The sequence below is a fragment of the Mytilus californianus genome, unplaced genomic scaffold (assembly GCF_021869535.1).
Source record: "Mytilus californianus isolate M0D057914Y unplaced genomic scaffold, xbMytCali1.0.p SCAF_8, whole genome shotgun sequence".
In the NCBI taxonomy this organism is placed as follows: Eukaryota; Metazoa; Mollusca; class Bivalvia; order Mytilida; family Mytilidae; genus Mytilus; species Mytilus californianus.
The window spans coordinates 46,114,534-46,125,172 of NW_026262734.1; the positions used below are offsets into that span (position 1 = coordinate 46,114,534).

Here is a 10,639-nt window from a genome sequence, read left to right on the forward strand (position 1 = left end):
TATTTGCACATCAAATAAGTATATTTGCACATCATATAAGGATATTTGTACATCATATAAGTATATTAGCACATCATATAAGTATATTTGCACATCATATAAGTATATGTGCACTTCATATTAGGATGTTTGCACATGATATAAGGATATTTGCACATCATATAAAGATATTTGCACATCATATAAAGGTGTTTGCACATCATATAATGACAAGTGCACATCATATAAAAGTAAATGCACATCATATAATGATAATGGGCATAACAAGACAGTTTTGGCGTTCCATACTGGACATAAAGAATAGTCCGTAGTCTATAGTCGAAGATCGTGTGTTGAAATTATTTTTGTTTTGTAGGATAAATGTCCCATTAACTTATATATGGCGTTTCATATTTGAAATTACAAAGTGGCCAAATAAGTTAGAAATGAAGAGATAAAAATGTATGTATTTGTATCTAATATTCATATCTGTTTTTTAACATATATTAAACTTTCTTACTTAATTTCAGCACCGTTTCCTGGAAAGTTTGGAACATGCAGTATGTTCAATACACGAGCAATGATGACAATTTTGGAAGAGTACACATTGATCAATGAACAACGTTGTGGACATATATGCTCGAATAGAGAAAACTGTATGGGGTTCAATTATAATATCGTCAGCAAATCTTGTGCCCTTGTTTCATCCGGAGAGATAATACACACAGCTAGTGTTCCTCATTGGGTTTTCTACACACGTGGCCTACCTGTACAAAGTACAGGCCTATATTTGGCTTGCTACTAATGTATATTCTAGTTTTATTGTATTGGTGGGTTTCTGTAACCTATTTTTCATATTCTTATCCCCAATGTTCCAGATATTATATAAAACACGTTTGTTTCTGGAAGTCTGATGACTACTGTTACTTGACAGAAAGCTGATAACAACCTGAGCGAGAATTAAGTAACTGAAGAAGTTCGAATGTTTATATACATGCATTTTTATTGAATAATATTTTATTTTTATTACATATTTCTTCATTTCTATTGCATGAGTGTTCATTTGTATTCTATTAAATGTTTCCAATTCCTTAAAATGACTTTTGAATTTATTTCAGTTAATTATTTTTGACTAAATGTGAAAATGATTCGACATAATTTGGCAAACGGACAGAATGTAATCATTTAAATATTTACATCTCACTACATACAAAGAACAATTTCCATGAACAAAAACCTGCATTGCTTACACTCAATTCATTTGAACTTTGGTGGATAGTTGTCTCATTGGCAATCATACCACATCTCCTTATTTTTATTTTATATCATGGATAGAAGACCACAAAAATCAGCAGGTTAAGAAGATCCCTCGATATCAGTTATCAACTAAAATCCTGACTAGTATTGCCTGAAATATTACATTGTTTACTATTTAGTTGAAATGGCTGTTTCAATATGACTTATATGATGCCTCGCCATACGAACCGTTGGAAAAAACAACAAAGGACTTAATGATGCAACAACACTTAAAAAGGTACCAATTATTTCTCAAATGCAGGATTTCCACTTGGGCATCCGATAGACTAAACACAGTAGTCGAATTCAGAGGTAGGACTTAAACCAGTTTAATGATAAAATTGGAGGTTTCATATTATACCAGAACAACACTGAAATCCATAGGACAAATTTGCAGCTCTGGTGTTATCATATCAGTGTTAACATGGTGACCTGTAGCAGGCGGGAACCATAGAAAAGTAACGTTTCTTATCATAAAGGTAACAAAATCATTAGTTTGTTTACTTCGGTAACCATTTTAATCAAAGTTATTTCGAAACCGCAATGGTACATGTTTTGAAATATAACCTGCTAGACTATATTGTTTTTGAAATATACATGTAAATGCATTTTATTTTTGCCTTCTTGCTATATCTAAATAATTTCATTACATTTTCGTATGCATGCTTTTAAAAGAATGTTAATCTTAACTTCAAATTACTAATATCACGTACTTACAAGAACAAATCCTCTTTCCATACACCAATCATCAGAGTTTTCTCCACAGTCGTTAGCATTGTACAATTTTCTAAAATCAATCTATTTTCCATTACAAAGTTTTAGATCAGTCCACTTTCACTGGAACTTTCAATAAAACATATTGTCTTCCTGTGAATATAAGGATATACAAGTTATGTCTGTTCAGGTTAAACTGTAGCAGGCGGGAACCATAGAAAAGTAACGTTTCTTATCATAAAGGTAACAAAATCATTAGTTTGTTTACTTCGGTAACCATATTAATCAAAGTTATTTCGAAACCACAATGGCACATGTTTTGAAATATAACCTGCTAGACTATATTGGTTTTGAAATATACATGTAAATGCATTTTATTTTGCTTTCTTGCTATATCTAAATAATTTCATTACATTTTCGTATGTATGATTTTAAAAGAATGTTAATCTTAACTTCAAATTACTAATATCACTTACTTACAAGAACTAATCCTCTTTCCATACACCAATCATCAGAGTTTTCTCCACAGTCGTTAGCATTGTACAATTTTCTAAAATCAATCTATTTTCCATTACAAAGTTTTTGATCAGTCCACTTTCGCTGGAACTTTCAATAAAACATATTGTCTTCCTGTGAATATAAGGATATACAAGTTATGTCTGTTCAGGTTAAAACATTAATGGAAAATAAAACAACAAAATTATCTATACTTTGAAAGATTTTGTAATTTTTTAAAAACTTTTTGAAGAATAGGTCCTCTCGATTTTTTAACGTTAGCCTGGCGGTCGAATATCCTTAGGTTTTTGCATCAGAATAAGGTCCGTATGAGTGTACGTGTTTCTGTGACGTATACAGCCAGTAGAGAAATTACTTGAAGTTTGTACGTGATGAATGTATCCCAATATCAGCATTTCAAACCAATTTTACACGAAACTCATGAAACTTGCCGTACTCATCGCTTTCTATGTTAAGAGGGAAATAATAACATGATATGGTAATTCTGATTGTATCTGTTTTCCCTTACAACTATTTACCAGAAAGTTTTCCTGTGAACTGATTGTAAGAAGTGTCCAAGCAAAGAACGTGCGTGCAAAAAGTAAAACAACAAAAATACCAAACTCCGAGGAAAACTCAAAACGGAAAGTCCCTAATTAAATGGACTAATCAAAAGCTCAAATACATCAAACGAATGGATAACAACTGTCATATTTCTGACTCGGTACAGGCATTTTCTTATGTAGAAAATGGTGGATTAAACCTGGTTTTATAGCTAGCTAAACCTCTCACTTGTATGACAGTCGCATATTGACAACGATGTGTGAACAAAACAAACAGACAAAATAGGTAAAAATGTCAAAAATACGGTACAGCAGTCGACATTGTGTTATAATCTTAATCACTATAAAACAAACAAATATGTAACAAAGAAACACAAAAGGCTTATAGACAAAGCACATTAGCAAAAATGAAAGACACGAATACAAAAATTTACCATAGCACAATAACACAATGACAGGATGTATAAGTAGAGAGCCACGTCAAATGGATATCACCAAAAATAGACTAAACAGTAAAAGTAATATTCACAAAGACAAATAAAAGAATACTAAAACACGTTATTAAGATGATAGACAACGTTTTACAAAGTCTGAGTAGCAGCTGCAAGCTCTTGAATACCGAATAAGTTGGGAAATGTATATCCCATATGCAGGTGAAGTTGATATATTGCTACTAAGGTTGGGGAAATTGATAATTTCAAAATTAAAATCGTCTCGTTTGTCATAGATTCTGGTACTGCGTATATCAAATTCGAGGTATAAGTCTAAAAATGAAACGGAGGAAGCCGTGTCTGTTGTTTCTTTAATTTCTAGTTCTGGGGGATATATTAATGGAACCCAATCAGAAAAGTTTAGATTGTTAATGGAAAGAACATCATCAATATATCTGAATGTGAAATAAAATTATCTGGATTCTTTGATCTTCTTGTTTTTGACAAGTGTCTGAAGGAACCCCGACTCATCTGAAAATGAGAAGAGGTCGGCAAGGAGAGGCGCACAGTTCGTTCCCATAGGAATGCCGACAATTTGTTGAAAAAGTCTACCTCCTATATCAACAAATATGTTGTCAATAAGAAACTCCAGCATACTGATCACTTGTTCCTCTGTGTAGCATGTTTTACCTTTTTGTTCACCATTAACAAAATATGTCGTGTGGTATCTCAAAGGAATAAAATTTATAGCGTATGCTACTATGTTATGTTGAAAAGCATTGTGGATTATTTCTTTTAGACAATTTTTCAATTTCACATTGGGAATGGTGGCAACACACTGAAGAGTAAATTTTCAGCCTTTGCAAGGGAGGTTAATTTTTGCCATTTTCATCTTCCACTGATTAAAGCATCATTGACTGTACCCATATGGAACGCCGAATTTGTATTTGCAGCCGTTTTGCATTATTTGTTATTTTGAACTTACCAAGTCAGGAAAATGACAGTTGTTTTCCATTCGTTTGATGTGTTTGAGCTTTGATTTTGCCATTTGATAAAGGACTTTTCGTTTGAATTTTCCTTGGAGTTCGGTATTTTTGTTATTTCACTTTTTACATACCTAGGAAATGAATTCATCCCTTTACACGTTATGATGTATTGCGGAAAGCACGTGTTATTTTCATAAATTTCAATTTATGATGCATCGGCAGTTGTCTAGCATGTCTTTATTGGATCACTGAAGAGACATTATTTGTCAAAATGCGCAACTGGTGCATCAAAATTGGTACCGTTTATGTTATTGTAACTGAATATATCACATTTACATCACGCGGTATCAGGCTTGCTACAGTCCAATGATTTTTATAAACACTTTTTGATAAATGATATATATCCATGAAAATTATTCCCCAATTTCCTTCAAACTTGTGTGCATGACGTTTTAAGAAAAACATTCTCAAAGGATCAGTCTGAATACTTCCTGACAGTTCATTTAGATGAACTTTCTAATCAAGAAACATTCTCTATAAATAAGAAGATGTGGTATGAGTGCAAATGAGACAACTCTCCATCCAAGTCACTTAGCCTTTAAAATGTTACCTGACGAAGAATACATATTTCAGCGATTGAGCATTTGGTTGAAGTTTTGTTTTTTTTTTTTTTTGAGTCTAATCAATTTTGTTTTTAATTATGCCTTGTTCTGTTATGTTCTTTTTCAAGCAAAAATGTCAAGTTTAATTGTCACCAAACTGACAAGACGTACCTAAGGAGATATAAAGGCCTGAACGATACAATACCATGTCATGTTTGTGTCGTTTACTGAACCTCAGCAGGGACTCTCTAGCTTATATCTGAGCGTTATCTAATTATTAAAACAATTGAAGGTGTCGGACAAATCTTTTAGTTTTTGTATTTAAAACTTCCCCAGCATTGGAGTGATTATTAACTTGCCAAATACAAACACCTGTTTAATATTGAAGACTGCATATAGATCTCTAAAATTCTATTTTGATTTGAACATGTTATTGATTCACTCTCACCATATGCCACATATGGATAATAGCAACCTTTTGAAATCAAAGAAAATGTACTTTCATCCAAATAAACTGATAGTGAATCGATATTATTATTTTTCTATCATTTTTGTAATCTTTAATGTATAAGTCACCTACTATTATGTCGTTGCACGGCTGGTGACAAGACGTTTGGAAAGCCAAAACATAAAAGGTTTAACTCCTAAAGGGTCTCAATATAATAGCCAGTAATAGTCTGTGTCCGTATTGCCTAAAGGAATAGGAACTTTTGTTTTCATTTTGTACAGCACTGGGTCGATACCGCTGCTGTAGGACTATCTGTCAGTTCAGTAGTCAGTACTTCGGTACTGACATGATTTATAACAAACCATTCTAATATTTCAAATTGTCCGTGTAAAAATTTTGAAATTATTTAGAAGCTAAGGTTTCCAATCCTTCTGGCAAAATTGACATTAGATGGATTTGGCTATTATTGTTAGGTTCTTTTTGGTCATACAGTCCTTCAATTGTTTCGGTTCTTATACATCCTTGGCTTTCAAATGTTCGGCTTTGTGCTTCCCTGATGAAGGTTAATCCAGAAAAAAAATTCTACCCCATGAATAGATTATCTTACCTGTATAAGCGGTATTTGCAAAAACCTTTTGGAATTTGAGGTACTCAATGCTCTTGAACACCGTACTTAATTAAGTCCTTTAACTTATTGATTCGGGCGTCTTTGATAAGTTTTTGTAGACAAAACGCGCGTCTGGTGTACAAAATTATAAGTCAGGTATCTTGATCATAAAATTGAGAGTGGAAATGGGGAATGTATCAAAGAGACAACAACCCAACCAAAGAGCAGAATACAGCTCAAGGCCACCAATGGGTTTTCAACACAGCGAGAAAATCCCGCACCCGGAGGTGGGCTTCAACTTGCCCCTAAACAAAAATGTGTACTAGTTCAGTGAATATGAGGTCATACTAAATTCCAAAACATATAAATGAACTAAAATTAAAAATCACACAAGACTAACAATGGCCAGAGGCTCCTGACTTGCGGCAAAAATGCGGCTATGAGTTTCAGTAAATATTTCCAAAGTAATAAACATAGAGAAATTCTCGCTCGGACACACACTCCATTATAGTCTTTTTTCTGTAATTTGAAATAGTTTAAGGAATTTGATTGGAAGCAACAGCTGATGCAATGTTATCATATCGTTTAAACTAATATACTAAAAAAGCTTGAGAAAAAAAATCTGATTCAATCGCATTAACTCCAAACCGAACCGAGACCTGGTCCGTCGACAGCTTCTCGAGTATCTTCACTTAACCCATTTCTTTTATTGTTATCAAATTAGCTTTGAACAAACCATCAAAGTATCAAAAAACAACTGTGTTGCTTTTGCAATATTTAAAGTAACAGATCAATCAATTCAAAAATCAAATGAAATAAAAATACACATACTAAATTAATTGAATGAAATGAAATATTTTCAATATACGAAGGTACTACATTCCTTTCCAATCGGTATATCTTACTTATGATATCTTTTGCATTACTTTTCTTTATTATACATTGGCATCACATCCATGAAAATGTTTGTCGTAAAAAAGTCTTTCCCTCTCCAGGGAAACACTAACTGAGTAAAATTGCATTTTGAATTGGCAGATGCGGAATTTATAAACGATATTTTTTTTTCTACGTGATGCATAATAAAACTGAAATGTTAAATGGAGTATGTTGTAATGATTCACTAAGGAATAAAGACGATTAATTATTTAGTTGACATATCATGTTTACCTTTCATAGTAATCCATTTGAAAATCAGGAAAAACCTCTTTCTGTCGTGTTATATGTGTTCATGCGTTTTGCGTACAAAATTATAAGCATTATATAATCTGAAATCATACCTTTTTTCGATATGTTTAAGGCTTCCCGCTTCTGATCTTCAAATGGTCAAGGACCCCAAATGGTTATTCGTTCCAAGCTATGTTATCACGTTAATTGTATTATGTTTTAACTCTGAAATGAGTTTACAGTTGCAGTTGGAGTCAATAATATTATCAGATTTAACCTCAATGTCCATTAGTATTTAATTTGGTTCAAGGATCTGTCGTTGTATGCATGCAAGAAAAGTACCTATAATTGAGTTACAGCACAACATATGTATATACCGGGATTGAACTCCGCTGCACCAGCTGCAGTAGGGGAAGCAATTCCGGTTCCCTGAGATGACCAAATTGATATTAGGTGATATTTCAAAAGTAAAAAAAAAATGAACCGAAAGACTTCTTATGGTTGAGATAGGAGGCAACAGGGGTTAATCGATTTTAAATATTTCGTTTACTATAGTATACATATCAATACAAACGACCTGAGTAAATTGCGTGAAATCAAAATGGAGATATACCATTCAAGACGACAGGGTGAAAAATAAAGAGATGTTATATGATTTCCAATTAGACAACACTCCATCAGAGACTAGATCGAAGATGTAAACAACCGTATGACATTCAACAATAAGCAAAACTCACACCGTATAGTAATCTATGATAGGCCCCGGTATTACAAGATAAGAAACAATTCAAAACAGAAAACCAGCAGCCTGATTTATGCTCAAACAATAAACGAGGAACACATATAATAGACAGCAACCAACTACCACACTATATAAAAGGTTTCCTGACTAGGGACAGACACACAAATAATGAAAACAGACTTTCTACTTTAAGTAGTATCATTAATTTTAAGCTTACGCACACACCAAGCATCTCAATGTTAGTTGTGAATGTTTGTTTTTATTTTTGATTTCCTTGTTGGTGTATTCACACTGTAATTTTTTGACAACAAACTACGAGTTACACTTCAATACATGCTTTACAAGTAGTATACTGTTAAGATGCAACCGAAGACGACTAAATATATTTTATTTTACGAATTTAAACTTTTTCTTTCTGTGTTCAAGCACATTAATTATGTTACATCGAACTAACTATCATAGTAGCGATTGGTCAGCAAAATATTTTTGTCAATAACATTAACGGTGCCAATTTTTACTACATCAGATGCACATCAGGAGAGTTGACTGACTTCCATTGTTTCGGATTGTGTTTTTTTAATATGCGATGTTAACGTGTGCAAAGCTTATACGTGTATTGAAATGGCATCGAATGGACATTTCAAAATTCTCTCTGAATGTATAAATATTGTTTTACATCATAATATTGGAGCGCCATGTCTGTGTTATGATATACCAAATTGTATCGGGGAATTCGTACACTTTACATACATTCAGCAAAAAAACTATTGCTTAGGAATAAATATATTTATTAATATACATGACTTCTTTAATTGTTAAGTTCTTAACGTCCATGAACAAATATTACAGGCCCTTAACGTTCAGTTGCAAATACTAAAGGTGATTTACCTTCATTGGCAAATAAAGTATGCATACTCAGAACTATAACAACACGTTTTAGGGATTAAATAATAATAATAGGGATAAATAAAATCTGATTTGTACTAGTTCGCCCGCTTAGGAATTGTGACGTACTAGCTCACAAGTAAACAGAAAAAACAATTCGTACTACCTAAATACATCAATCCGTCTGCGGGTCTATTAGTCTCTTCTTTAATACTAAATGCTGAAAGATCGATAAGGGAATTCAAGGTTTAAATTTGTCATCTGGTCCGACGATGTGTTTTATGTTTTATTGTATTGCTCAGTTACACTATATCTTCTTTGATTCATTTTGTCTCAAATAACATGGACCACTTCCCTTTCTGTCAAATATAACTACAACAACTACTGTTATAAAGTAAGGGGTCACCGGCTTATCGGACACTACCTATACATTAATAAAGAGGCTCTAATTATATCAATAAGAAAATAATATAATGATATCCAAGCAGGATAATAAGCCCAGGGTACACAGATAAACATGATAATTAAATTTATTGGATTTGCATGAACTCCACGCCGCATTGCTAGTATAATCATATCCTTCTTTGCACGAATCACACGTCATGGAACTCCAGTTTCAAAGTCAATAAGAATAGAACAGATTTTACGAGACAATTAAATATTTTAATAGATTGTAAAGTGTCATGCATCTAAACATATTGCAATTTATTGTCATAATCAATGAACATAACTATTGAATTTCAAATAAAACATCTATTTTTTCCAGTAAATGTTTTCTCTGACTTTCAAATGTTCAGATTTGTGGGTTACTGGTGAAGATATACCCAGAATAGGGCTTCAGACGCACCAAATTCATAACCTGTTTTTTTCATTTTACTTATCTCTAACAGACTTTATTTTGTTATGATGTGATCGATTACCCATCGATTCGTGGATGGTGAGTCGATCAACTTTAGTGATTGGTTTAAAAGAGAGGAGAAAGATACCAAAGGGACATTCAAACTAAGCTATATAAAATGACCATAACTAAGAAACTGGGAATCCTACTCCCTCGGGCAAAGCTGACCTTTGATGAATTTTTCTATTTTTTTAAGTCCCTTTTGTTCATATACTCCCTAAAGTTTACCTGTATTTATACATTCCTGTGATCAGTTGTACAAAAAAACATTACGACTAAAGTTGATCGTAAGTTATGAACAATTCAGTATACTTACTTTAAGATTTTTTTATGAAACTAATCACTGGATTGCAAACGTTTGCAAAAAGTTTTAAATTCAAATACTAATCAACACTACGGAAATATTTTTACAATTCATTCCAAGAATAATCAAGTAAACGCTGTTCAATCATTATTCGTTGGGTACTTATATTCGTGAGATTTGTGGGTAAAGGTTAAATTAAACATATACTTAACTACTTTAGATGTTCATCCTTTTAAACCACGTAATCAAATATTAACGAAAATATGGCTGTTCCTTATTCTAAGAAAATTGTAACCAAAGAACGTAGACCATCATATGTGAATAGACCATTTTATATGTAAAAAAAAAACATTTTTTTAAAAGACTAGGAAATCTTACACAGCATATGTCGTTTATTTCATAAAATTTTATACTATGTTCTTAAATTCTTTTTCACAGTTAAACTCATGAATATAAATTACGAACAAGAAGAAAGGGTCAACAAACAAGGTAATGATCAACCAACGTTAATCTAACTAAAAAATG

General features: G+C 32.5%; 1 long non-coding RNA gene across 3 annotated transcripts in view; it reads left to right on the forward strand.

Annotated features, from left to right (window-relative positions):
• Window positions 1–971, forward strand: part of LOC127711138 (uncharacterized) — a 94,234-nt gene extending 93,263 nt beyond the window's left edge. For all 3 annotated transcript variants that reach the window (XR_007986510.1, XR_007986511.1, XR_007986509.1), the window contains exon 3: window positions 510–971. This is a non-coding gene — a long non-coding RNA (uncharacterized LOC127711138). The remainder of the gene's footprint in view (window positions 1–509) is intronic.
• Window positions 972–10,639: the final 9,668 nt, after the last annotated feature.